Source organism: Pieris rapae, chromosome 2 (assembly GCF_905147795.1).
Source record: "Pieris rapae chromosome 2, ilPieRapa1.1, whole genome shotgun sequence".
In the NCBI taxonomy this organism is placed as follows: domain Eukaryota; kingdom Metazoa; phylum Arthropoda; class Insecta; order Lepidoptera; family Pieridae; genus Pieris; species Pieris rapae.
This window is the reverse complement of record NC_059510.1, coordinates 8,278,442-8,291,638: the sequence shown is the minus strand read 5'-3', so window position 1 is coordinate 8,291,638 and position 13,197 is coordinate 8,278,442. Positions and strand designations below refer to the sequence as shown.

The following is a 13,197-nucleotide window of genomic DNA, read 5'->3' as shown; positions in this document are numbered from 1 at the left end:
TATTTTTAAATGACAGTTCATCAACTCTACACACAGGTCGAGAAAATTATTAAGCTGAAAGAGAAAGAAGGAAATGTGAGATTGGGACGCTAGCCTCTATGAGTAGAGTAGCAAAATGGCGACGTATTCTCATAATTATGTATATAAATCTTCAAATGTATATTTTTTAAGTAATTTAATTTATTGAATCGAGAAAATCTCTTGACTTAAAAAGGATTGAAATGTGTCTCTTAGTTTATTGATAAAAGTTTGTTTTATGTTACAGGAGGCAGACGGGTAGGAGGCTTACCTGATATTAAGTGACACTGCCGCCCATGGACACTCGCACTGCTAGAAGGCTTGCAAGCGCTGCCGGCCTTTTAAGAATTATAGGTTCTTCGGTGTTTTCGTACTTATCAAACGTGTGTCTTTAAAAATAAGAGCATTACAATTTTCAAAAGGCAACGCGAGCCCTCTAATATGAGTGTCTATGGGCGGAGGTATTACTTACCATCAGATATCGATTGCCTATAAAAACTGTTCTATCAAAAAAAACGTCAAATATGTGCCATTCTCTTGAGACACGCAAACTTAAGTAAGAGATGATTACTGTCTGTCAATATCATTATGTAATAAGTAACAGAGTATGTATATGAACATAGCATGAATAGATGGTGTTTGCAATTTTTATTAGGAAATATTACCTAGTATTTTATATGTACTATTTAAATTGTTGTATATGTTTTAATAAAAGTATGGCTGTGTGTTCAAACGCAACTCTGTATGTTTCGGGAGTAAATCAAGTTGGAGACATTATACACATAAAATTATGATTCAATCAGTTAATTAAAAATATTTCTTTTCTTGTTACCTGACCAAAACATCGTAAAATAATTTAGGTTTATCCAAAGTTCATGAGACCATTAATTAAAGTTCAAAAAACAAGTACTTAAAGCTCATAAAATGTCAATTATGAACAGTAAAATGTTTCCGGATTTCATTACACATACTCGTAATATGCTTAATGTGTTCATTAGTGCCTGCTTACCGTTAGGCCCGTTGAATTAACGGCAAAGCTCCAACAAATGCATAAAATCTAGAACTTGCTAATGCCGTCCAATAATGCATATAGTCATCTGCCGATGAGTAGGGATGTCTATCGATACAAATTTAATGACGTGGAATAAGTGATACCTGTATTGTATATTCCACAATTTTTTTTTAAATAATATTTGTTCCTGTATATTATTTAGATGACTTTGCTCTGTTTTAACCTAGGTCCATTAGTTGAAATCTTAGGTAAACTATTATTTGTAAATACTTAAGAACCCTTGCTATGTTTAACCGGACAACCCTGTCACTTGTTAAAAACCACTCGAAACGTCAATTTATTAAAAAAAAATAGTTTCACTCACGCTAATTGGTTATTGGACTCCGATTACTTTTGTCTAAGTCTAAGAGGTTGGTTTGAGGAATCCATGTTAACCAATACCTCCACAATACAAGTGATAGCACATGGAAATATAGGTACATTACACAGCTGAATTTTCAGCGAACTTCCATTAATTGTTAGTGATATAAAATTCTCCATTGTAAACCTTACGTCCATGATTAATAAAAATTTAAAGAGTAGGTAATAACGATACGAATTAAATGTTTCAAAACGGATATCAAACGTCGGACACAGGCGTTTTGGTTAAGAGACGTGGTGCGTGGTTTATGACTGACAGTTTAATATATGTTTATGTTTGTTTATTATTTGTTCATTCTGGTTGGAGGTTCTTGCTGGAACAGGCCAAGGCCCGATGGGCAGTCACCTCGAAGTTATTTTTTCGACTTACATTGTTGTTTTTTTAGTTTTTTTTTTAATTTTGTTAATAGTCTGTGCGAAACTATATTCTGAATGGAAAAAATATTCTGCAGATTTTCTTTAAACTTGAGAGATTAATAAGATGCAAAAGACATATTTTATTTGATGAGATATATGATAGGAGTTTCGTCTTTCTACGTATAAACTACTTTTAACGTCGTTATTTATGGATAGAAAAACATTTTTATCAATATAGAGCTCATCAGGTATAGGTGAATTGATTTTTGTTTTAACCAAGTAATCGAAGGAATTACCTGGCTCCTAAAACGTTGACCTCAATTCACAAAGTAACAGACTACAGGGTTATCAAACCACAATTAAAATACCAAGATATTCACATCGGTAACGATAATAATATTTATACATTGGAAAGTTCCGAAGAAACTTCTATGCCAATATAATTGCTCTGATCCTTCTTCGGATAATGTCTTAGGAACAGAGATGTGTATATCATCATATCTTTATTATTAGGTATAACATATACAATAATGTCACACGCTAGGCCAAAACTTACAACCTTTATAAGTGTTTATTTATCAGCCAAAACGTTTGTTAGTTATCAAATTACAAAGCATAAATATTAATCGTTTTAATTCCTATTATTTTATTCAAACAACAATTTTTCGTCACGTTAGTTTATAAATCTAGGTCAGAGCGAGAGACAACCGGCATTCTATGTAGGGTTGTCACTTTCTCTCACACAGAGCTGAGTAAAAATGTGGAAAGGAGCCATAAATGTAAAAATTAGAGCCTGTTCAGTTGAATAACTAAAATCATTTCATTAAGAAATTGTATGTCACCTTTGGCCCTTTGGCAAACGGGCAGAAGGCTCAACTGATATTAAGTGATACCACCTCCCATGGACGACAGTCATCTCAATGTCAGAGGACTAGCGAATGCGTTGCCCGCCTTTTAAGAATTGGATTAGAAATTAATTGCATCTGTTTTTTGATATTTTTTTTATACGAGCAAGTGATCGGCCTTATTTGCCTGATATATCCTCTTAATTTGAGTATCTAAGACATGCCAACACCTCATGTTTCACTTCACCGTATAAGCAAGTATAATTCTTGTCTGATGGTCAAGTTAAATCGTTTTGATTGTGACTTCAGATACGAATAAGAATATGCCCTAAGCCCTAATTAAGCCGCACTGCTGTAATTCTAATCAACGACATCTTGATTAGCCTACACACTAAGCGCCACAACGCAACGTATAAATTGTTTATTATATTATGTTAGAGAATACTTTTAAATTCATTTTTACACTGTTTACAAAATTTTGTAATGTATTTATATAATAAGCCTCTTATTTAGGCTTAATTAATGTAATTTTTGGATAGTAAAAATCATTTTAATGTTTGTGTTGTCAGCCCTACTGTATAGTAGGCAATGCATCGATGCAATAGTAATTTAACTGTTTTACAATCTATTGTGAGATAAAACAGATCTATTGAGTGGCTTAAGAATATTATGTCAGCTACTGGGCGTTCCAATTTCCAGCTTATATCATAAAACATCTGTGTTGTGTATGCGATGAATAAGATTTTTTTATACATAATAGTTTGTAAGTCGTTGCGTAACAAACAAATTATTTACATTTAACAATTTGACCATAATGTGTGCAGAGGTAACTATGTATTTCAAAACTGATTCTGATGAGACTCAGACAGACAGAATAAGTGTCATCGTAAAATACGTCTATTTGTATAAATATGTTTGATGATTAATGAGGTGGAAAAATTAATGTTAGATAATAATATTCACAATGAAATTACAAATGATAGAGCAAAGGGGAAAATAGCGATTAACTGACCTAATCATCATAATATAAATCCTATACTTTTTGACACACGAGTAATTATACAAGTGTTTATTGCTTAAGTAATTATTAATAATCATTAAAAAAAGATGTTCAAGAAAGATACTTACCAACCTTGTCCCTTAAAAGTATGATTTCAGACAATTTAAATACTGCTCGTATTTATATCAATCCTTATTATGTCAATAAAATTACGTTGTTTCAATATAAATGCCCTGGTGGAGATGAAATATTATATACCATCATATTTCATTCATTTTACCAGCTTTGCTGATAATAAAACTGCTCCTATTTTTATGCTCTTCAGTAAATCTTTCATAGAAGGTATCATTGAAGGCATGAAAACTGGCTCATTTAGTACTAGTATAAAAGGACCTAGAAATTCTATTGAAAACTAATGTCCTCTCTGAATAAACGTTTTAACTTAAGCGTTTGAGAAAGTTGTGTACCCAGATATATTTAGAATACTGTCCATACCATTGGAACAACTTGGTTTTATAACTAATATAGAAAACATGATTTTTTTCATGAAAGATGTACTTAAAGCCATGGATGAAGACAAGCACATCAATGCAATAATCACTGACTTCGAAAAAGAATTCGACAGAGTTGACCAGGAAATAGCGATTTGGCGATTAAAAAGAGTGGCGGAGAGTTAATTGCCAGTTCTTCTCTTCCGTTCTACGACCTTGATTTGAGAACTGGCAGTAAATGTAAAATTAGATTAATTTAATATTTCTTTTTTTTACGTTCATAAGTGTACATTATGTTACCTATATGAATAAATTAATTTTATTATTATTATTATATAATACAGATTCGAATCCTTTGGACCTTTTGGGGAGAATCGTACATAAAAAATCGTTGTCAAGCGGTTACTCTGGGTGGGTTGGTCTAATTTTAAAAAGGAGCTGGCGTTGTGCAAGGGAGTCTTCTTGGCCTTCTTTTATATCATACGTATTCTAACTTGACGATATTGGTGAAATTACTTTCGCTACTTAATGTTTGCAGACGACCCAACATTTACATAAAAGTCAAGTTTATAGACAGTCTGAAACTGAAGGAAGTATAAGGGTCAATGTCAAAAAGATTACTCTTGTGACATTTTCCCGTAGCCGGAAAAGAAGCAATACAGCTATAAACTGAATAACGAAATTATTCATAAACATACACTGTACACGACCTTTTCTTGACAGGAAATTAACTTTCTCTACTCACCACGATAATGTTAACAATAAAGGCCACAAAATCTGGTTTTAAGGAAATCGATTGTAAATAGTACTTTTTGGTGTACGGATACGCAGTTTGGAATCCCAAACCTACCTTTATAGTATCTAGAAAAGATTTTTTAATATGCATGCATGCATCTTAAGTATCGGCGTACAATTATACCTACTTGTGTCGTATATGACGTTTATAACGGAAAATTAAATTCAATTGAAATGGCGGACCGATTTGTCTGTTTAAACGCATTGAACAAAAAACCCTTGACATCAAATTCGCATTTATTACCAATGATTATTATCTCTTAGGTAAGTAATAAATACTTCTAACGAACCTTCAATTGTTTGGATAGCTAATAATAATCGTTAAGCTCATAGTCGTGATTATACGAGTTTGTACTAAGAACTACGCATTCAACGTTTTTCAGTGTTAACAAATGTTTTTGCAGGCGTGTTAAAACTTTGCGTCTGTTCTATAAAATATATCTTTAGGTTATAAAACAAAACAATCAATAGTTTAAAAACCTTTAGTATTTGTTATTTGATACAAGTTTTATTAAAAATTACTTGGTTATCCCACGGTTTTCAACTCCAAGGACCGTGTTTGAACTTTGTAGGTTGTGAGAGGAAAGCGGCGTGTTATATACGATAAATAACTATTTGTTAAAACGGATCTAAAGGCCACAGAAGGTTGTAGCACTATTGAATTATTTTAATTTAAGGTAATTAATGTGTAGAATATTATGTGTTTTAAATTATCAGAAACGTCATCTACAGAGCTGGGTAGGTAACCTCTCATGAGAGAAGGAGCATTCTAGGATGAATCCTAGGGTTAGAAGACCTGAAGTTAATAGGAGAAAACATGCCCATCTGTTACCATTGGAGGCTTTGAGCGAAACATGCTGGTTAGGTCCCAGTGGAATGCGAGAGCGACCCCGAAGCCTCTGTAACATGTTATTGTAGGAACTACTCGAGGTGGTATTGGGTATGGCTCACCCAGTCCATTCCACCTCGGACATCAAAATAAAAAAAGGTAGTCCCTCATATTAAGAGAGTTTCTGAGTTTTCCATAATATATCCTTTTATCGTATATCATTAATAACATTGTTACCCAAGCGGAAGGATGTTTGTACGCGGAAAAGCCATTTGCTAGAATTAATGTTATATTATAATGTAACTCCTAATGCAACTTTTTGTAATCTCATATAATTTCCTATTTCTACTGCGAATTAAAGATTATGCCTGTTAACATCAAGGGTGATATAAGGCCCTGCGCAACTGTGAACTATAATTTGTAAAATCTTAAAATTAATTTAAAAAATTTATTATATTTTTATAAATTAACCAACTGTTTCATTTAATAATGTAAATTCATTTATTAAAAGAAACGAACTAATAAAGTTAATTTCATACGAAATTAACTTGAATTAAGTATATACATTAAACATATCTTTTATCTGTCTTGTAATCTTGTTATTTATAAAATTGTTTTCGATAAATTTGATTAAATAAAATATTAGGTAAGCTTTTTATAGTCTATTGAATTAAGTAATATCAAACTAGTGTTAATTTACCAAAATATAAATAAAACTCCACAAATTTACATGCCTTTTCCTCCTCTCGTGTCACTGATAAAAATAAAATCGATGTGTTAATTGTCAAAGTAAAGTTGTACATTACTTAAGCAGTGTTGGCCTAGTGGCTTCATCGTGCGACTCTCATACCTGAGGTTGTAAGCTCGATCCCCGGCTGTGCACCAATGGACTTTCTTTCTATGTGCGCATTTAACATTTGCTCGAACGGTGAAAGTCAAAAAATTCGACGAGGTGTGTCAGGCACTAGAGGCTGATCATCTACTTGCCTATTAGATTTAAAAATGATCATAAAACAGATTCAGAAATCTGTGGCCAGGACATAAAGAGGTTGTAGCACCACTGATTTTTATTTTTTTTAAACATTCACCACAAACCCGCTTCTCGGAAACTTTAATAATCGTTTAAAACAGGAAAAATTGTAAGGCAAAAAAAAATAATAATATTTAAAATTGCTTCTTAAACTTATAAAAAAGTAAAGCATGACTTCTTCCTTTAATTCCTCTGGGTATTAAACGTAAACATTGCCACGTACATGGTCACTATTACGAAAACGATTAATACAGACCACGAAAAAAAAATTAAAAACAGCCTTCGGAAAGCCAACCGTGACCTTTTGCAATCTACTTATAAAATCCTTCATTGGATCTATTAATATTCTCTTAATCAAAATTAATTAACTGATTTTAGAAGCATTCACCATACATATTCAATAAAGCTTTTGGCTATTGGCGTCTTGTGGAGGTTATACAGGTCCTCTTTCTCTTTCGTTCTTCTTTGATGCGTCATCGTAAACACCTCCTAGTCTTAGGATTTTTTTGTCATTAATAAAGTTTTTATTATTATAATTATATGTATTACTACGACATTATAACATACATGTTTATTTAATCCTACACATAGCATTCAGATATACAGTTACAGTACAGTACAATTTTCTTAACCTACATAGTTAAAAAACAAAATCAAATATATGCTAAATATAAAATAATCCTGCGACTAACAAAAATTAATTTTACAAATATATATTATTAATTTTCTTAGGATTGCATATTAAACATCTCTACGTAGTTTCAAAAGAAGTCAATGAACTTTATCAGAATCAAATCTTGATATTTAATTGTTTCCGTGTCGTTAAATCATGTAGTTTACACAAAAACAATAATTGGGAAGGGATTTCTCGATTTGACGCGTTGCATTAATTAAACAATGTATTCCTCCTTGAACAAAATACATATTCATAATACAATCACTTGACGAGGCTTCGACATTGTTAACCATATTGTTATAATTACGTCATTTTTAAGCCCTCAATATCATTTAAAGATATATCATTAAAAATACTTATAATTATATAAATTTCATAAATGTCAAATGCAAGGTACGAAATAACTCTTCCTATTTCTTAGTATTTCATATATAATACGTGGGTCACACTGAAAATGTTTAGAACTGGACCTAAGAAACATTGCTAATAAAAACTTTTTTGAATTTCAATTTTAGAACTCTATGGTAACCTAATGTATTACGCATAAATAAAAAAAATAAAAAAAAATGTATTACGCATTTGTTTTTGTGAATTGGCGGCAAATCTAAAACTTTTGTTACACGTGAAAATTTTCGGTCAATGATTTACATTTATGACTTTCGTTGTGAGCTTACTCAACTACAAAACTATGATACGCTGCGAACAATAAAATATTGGCAACTTTATATATAAACTTTTTAATTTTCTAAACATTTTCAGTGTTACATACGTAACATATTATGTGAGTAGCTTGATTAATATAAGTGTTCATGATTTTTATTGCGATAAGCATCAGTAGCTATAAATAATTGTAAAATAATGAAAACAGTTGACTTTTTTCTTCGTGCAGCCGTGATCAGAATTTTAATGTTTATTTTTAAACGAATATTGGACTTAGTGCCAAAATGTAACAAACAAACAAACAAAATATCTTTATTCATCAAGTAAATAAGTACACTTATGAACGTCAAAAAAATAAAATTAATTGTAAATTTACATTACCAGTTCTCAAGTCAAGGGCGTAGAGCGGGCAAGAAGAACTGGCAAGAAACTTTCCGCCACTCTTTTCAATCGCCAAGTTTTTAATACAAATTGTTTGAAATGGAGCAAATCAATCCCAAGGATTAGGATTATTTAAGTATTCGTCACATTTATAAAAAGCTTTATTAATTAATTTACATTTAACGAGGACTTTGAATTTATTTAGTGATAATTCTCTAATTTCGCTTGGGAGTTTGTTGCGACTTAAGAATAGGTTTTGTACTAAATCCGATATTGGAAGGAAAATTATATTTAATCATGACACATGTATTCACATAAAAAAAAACGTTTTGTACTCGAGACAGTAATGTTATATATTCGAGCTTTTTTTATTTTTTCAATATTTGCCTCCAAGGTCTTATGCCGTAAACATGTTAATATAACTTTCAAGTTGTGTTTTAAATATGTCAATGTTAATAAATTCAAACAAACTCGAGTGGAATGCTGATTACATGAAATTATAGCTATTAATGATATTTCTGATACTTAGAGAATGGAATACATATATTAGTTTAGTTTCAAAAAACTTTCGTTGCTTTTTAGACAATTATCAGTGCGGGCGATGGTGAAGACTCACTAATAATTTGACAGATGGGAGTGTCTCTTGCCTCTGATATATTTATTTATTTATAAATGCTTGCCGTTCGGCACACTGATACATTAGTACAAGAAAAGAGCAGAGTTAAACATAATTTAATTATAAAAACTACAAGAAAATTAATTCCAAAGTAGTAAAGGAGAAGAATCTATGAATATCCATACCTAGCTCGTTTAACAGTATGTTAAATAATAAGAATCATATAGAAAACTTTATCAGTGTTGACAGCTCCTAAGACTGATTGATGGTTTGAACCACGTTTCTGAATTTGTCTTGTGCGACGTTATAATTTTTAATATGGCACCCAGATAAAATCCATCCTATCAGCAGTTAAAACTAAGAACCTAGCAGGAAATGTGAATTTCTGATGTATGTAGTAAAATTTAAATGATGACGTCATTCGCAGTTTAATAAAATTACTTTTTTCTGTAATAAATTTTAATGGCGGAAATTTAAGAAACAGATAAGAGAATGTATAGAATAAAAGTCAGAATTATACATTACAATCTTTATTTCCTTGTTAATATTATTTATTCTTTTTTAAATTTCAGGTCTAAATAAAAACACTTCCTAGGAAATATTTAATACATATAACAGCAAAGCCACTTTTAGTAATGATTCCGTAAAAGTGGTTGATAAAAAAAAGTAATGATTCCCAAAGTTACGAATAGTCTTGACTAGACTTTTGCCTCCAAAGCCTATACTTACAACACAAACTTTCTTCTAAAACCACAATCATCACGATAGCTTTTCATTTGATTATAATCCCTAACAAGATTGTTTCATTAATACTTGACTTAAATTCACTTTTAGTCAAGTATTAAGGAAACAATCTTTGTCGTAATTTTGGGTAACCTTTACGACCCCTAAACACACATACTGATTAGTCGAAACTCAGCGGTAAGTAGGACTTCTGCTTGTCAAAAATGTTTTATATTGACACCAGGGAGTCATACATAGCAGAATGTGTTGATTGTGTCCTGTGCCATAGTTTCAAACGGTTTAAAGTGGAGATATGATTGCGTACAGTTTCATGCCTAAACGAATGGGATATATATTTTATTAATGATAATACAATCGAGCGTCGTATTGTAAATATTGTATTTTTCATGTCTTTAATTTTTTTATCTGGTCAGGTTTTAGATATTTACTAATCTTTGTAACACCGCTAACACGAGGCTTCTTAATAGTAAAGCCGCAAATAATTGCTATAGACATTAATTGCTACTGTGTTTGTACCATTGTCTTTTTTTTTATGCAAATTTTTATTAATTCCATTCACATTAAAATATTTAAAAGTTAAAATTAAAATTGAGCAGTGTTGGCCTAGTGGCTTCAGTGTGCGACTCTCATCCCTACTGATCTTAGGTTCTATCCTAGGCTGTGCACCGACTGACATTCTATGTGCACATTTAACATTCGCTCAAACGGTGAATGAAAACATCGTTAGGAAACCGGTATGTCTTAACTTAGGAAACTGGCGTGTGTCAGGCAGAGGAGGCCTACTACTTGTCTATTAGATTGACAAATGTTTTAAATTCTGTTTTATGACACAGATTCAGAAATCTGAGGCCAAGACCTAAAAATAATGTAGCGACACATAACAAACGCTTACTTTCATAATTCAAGTGTATTCGTCTATTTTCTTGCATTTAATTTTAACAATTAAATTCTATCAACGTTTCATACGTAGGTCAATAAACCAACTTGTAAAGAAATTGACCTTGTCTTCTATTCAGGCCTTAACATGCTGATATATATTCAAAACGAGTAGCCGATTATCATTGAGTGTTACAAAGGTGTCGAAAGGATCCTTGGTTTATTCTCATTGATAACGCAATATCATTTGGTTTATTGGATTCCTACCTGAGCTTTAAGACGCTGAGAAATGCTTATAAGCCTAGTTTTAGTTACACTAATATGATTTCCTTAACTGTGTGAGAATTGGCTCAGTAGAGGTTAGGTTAAAGATTAATGTGTTTGCGATGTACCAAGATTTATTTTATAATGTTCTGCAAACATTAAAGTTTTTCACATATACACCAAATTGTTTGAATGTTTTGTCGAGATAATTCATTGGATAATTCAAATAACACAAAGATATATAATATGTAAATTAAATAAAGGAATATAAAAGCCTTAACGACTTTTACAAATACATTTATACAATAATTTGTTTATTTAATGTGAAATATACGTACTTATTATAAATGGGGAGAAAATTTTATGTTTGCAATTAATCAACTCAAAAAACTAGAAAAAAACTATTTCAATCCGGATTGGGACATTATCCGTAATAGGCTACATATAATTATGTACTTATATTTGGCCCCGCGATACACTTCACCGCTACATTTCAATATAGGATATGTATTAGACAGCTTATATTTAAGTATTTATGAAAGGCATATGACAAAATTGTATGTTTGTAATGAATAAACTCAGAAAATTAAAAAAAGAATATTTCACTCCGTACTGGGAGATTATCGCTACTAGTCTACATAATATAATTGGCGCTGCGATACCGAGAGAGACCGTTACATTTCATTATAGAATATCTATTAGCTAGATTATATTTAAGTTTTTGTGAACGGCATATGACTTGAATAATAATTAATGTATCATAATAAACTGTGCAAGACTTTTAATAATATTTTTATAAACCTCCTCTCTGTTTCGAGCAGGTGTAAACAATAGATTTTCCATACAATTGTTGTACGACAAACTGAAACTTTGTAAAACATAGTGGAGCAGTAACTTAGAAAAAGTATTTTTTATTTTATAATATAACGGATAGCAGAGATCGACTAGTGATGATTGATTAAATGACAGATTTTTTTAATATCCGTGAGAACCAAAGATAGCAGACCTAGAAATAAACAGTCAAGAGTTTACGAGAGTGTAACGAACAATAATTTTCTCATTTTGGCTCTACTTTCTGAATTCGTGATTCATACGTCAACCCGTGTTTTAGTGAAACTTGCAATAATTATGAAAGTTCACCTCTCATTTTCGTAACATCTTAATATAATAACTTATTTTGTATACATAATTTCAGTATTTGTTGTTTGGTTTTTCAGTATTAAAAACAAATGATAAAGTAATTTTATTCCAAATTTCGATCTTTTTAAATGTGAAATAGTTCAAATACTTTCACATTGAAATGTAAATAAAATCAATCTATATAAAACTACAATAACTTACCAGATAATAAAAATATCACTTCCTTGGGAACAACACTAAAATATAGGTGTATAAATTAACTCACTAATTACACTTTTCTTATAAAATAATTTTTATATCGACGGTAACAATGAAATGCGTGCGTTAGATTGTAATTCAGAACACGACGCGACAACACGACATCTGATTTGAAACTGCAGCTTACGGTCAAACGTTGGCTCTCTCTCATAAGCAGACCTAACAACCTTGAGAGTACCATTCAGAAAAAAAAACACATTATAATAATTGCTTAAGATAATCATAATTTATATTCGAGAATATTTAATATTATTATTTTCAAAAAAAATATTATAACAGCCCTCAATAGGTTTTCTGCTATAAAATATTTTCGATGAAACCCATCAATATTTTTTTTACCAGTCAGTAAGTGATAGGTTGCTTTATGTGATAAATGAAAAAGGAAAAATTGTGTTAAAAGGCCGGCAACGCACTCGCGAGCCCTCTGGCATTGAGAGTGTCCATTGGCGGCGGTATCACTTAACATCAGGTGAGCCTCCTGCCCTTTTGCCCACTGTTCTATAAAAAAAAAGTCTGCTGTCTTCGCTATGTCTTCAGGCAAGTGTTTACTGCGCTTTGCGAATATAACAAGAATCCACTGCTCTTAGTTCAATCTAAAACTTTAACAATATTTGAACCAATGTTTTCATATTCATGACGTATTTTTAAAATAAAGCTCTATATGTAGCAATTTTTTTCCCATGATAACCAGATTTCTATTGTTAGCTTTTAGTTTGTAACGTGTTCACTGTACATATTATTATTTTAAAACATTTTTTGTAGCATAATTCAGGTTTTGTAATACT

General features: G+C 31.2%; 1 protein-coding gene across 1 annotated transcript in view; it reads right to left on the bottom strand.

Annotated features, from left to right (window-relative positions):
- Positions 1-12,524, bottom strand: part of LOC111002898 (ABC transporter G family member 20) — a 34,486-nt gene extending 21,962 nt beyond the window's left edge. Inside the window, exon 1 of the mRNA XM_022273183.2 lies at positions 12,356-12,524. The gene's annotated coding sequence lies outside the window, so the exon portion shown is untranslated. The remainder of the gene's footprint in view (positions 1-12,355) is intronic.
- Positions 12,525-13,197: the final 673 nt, after the last annotated feature.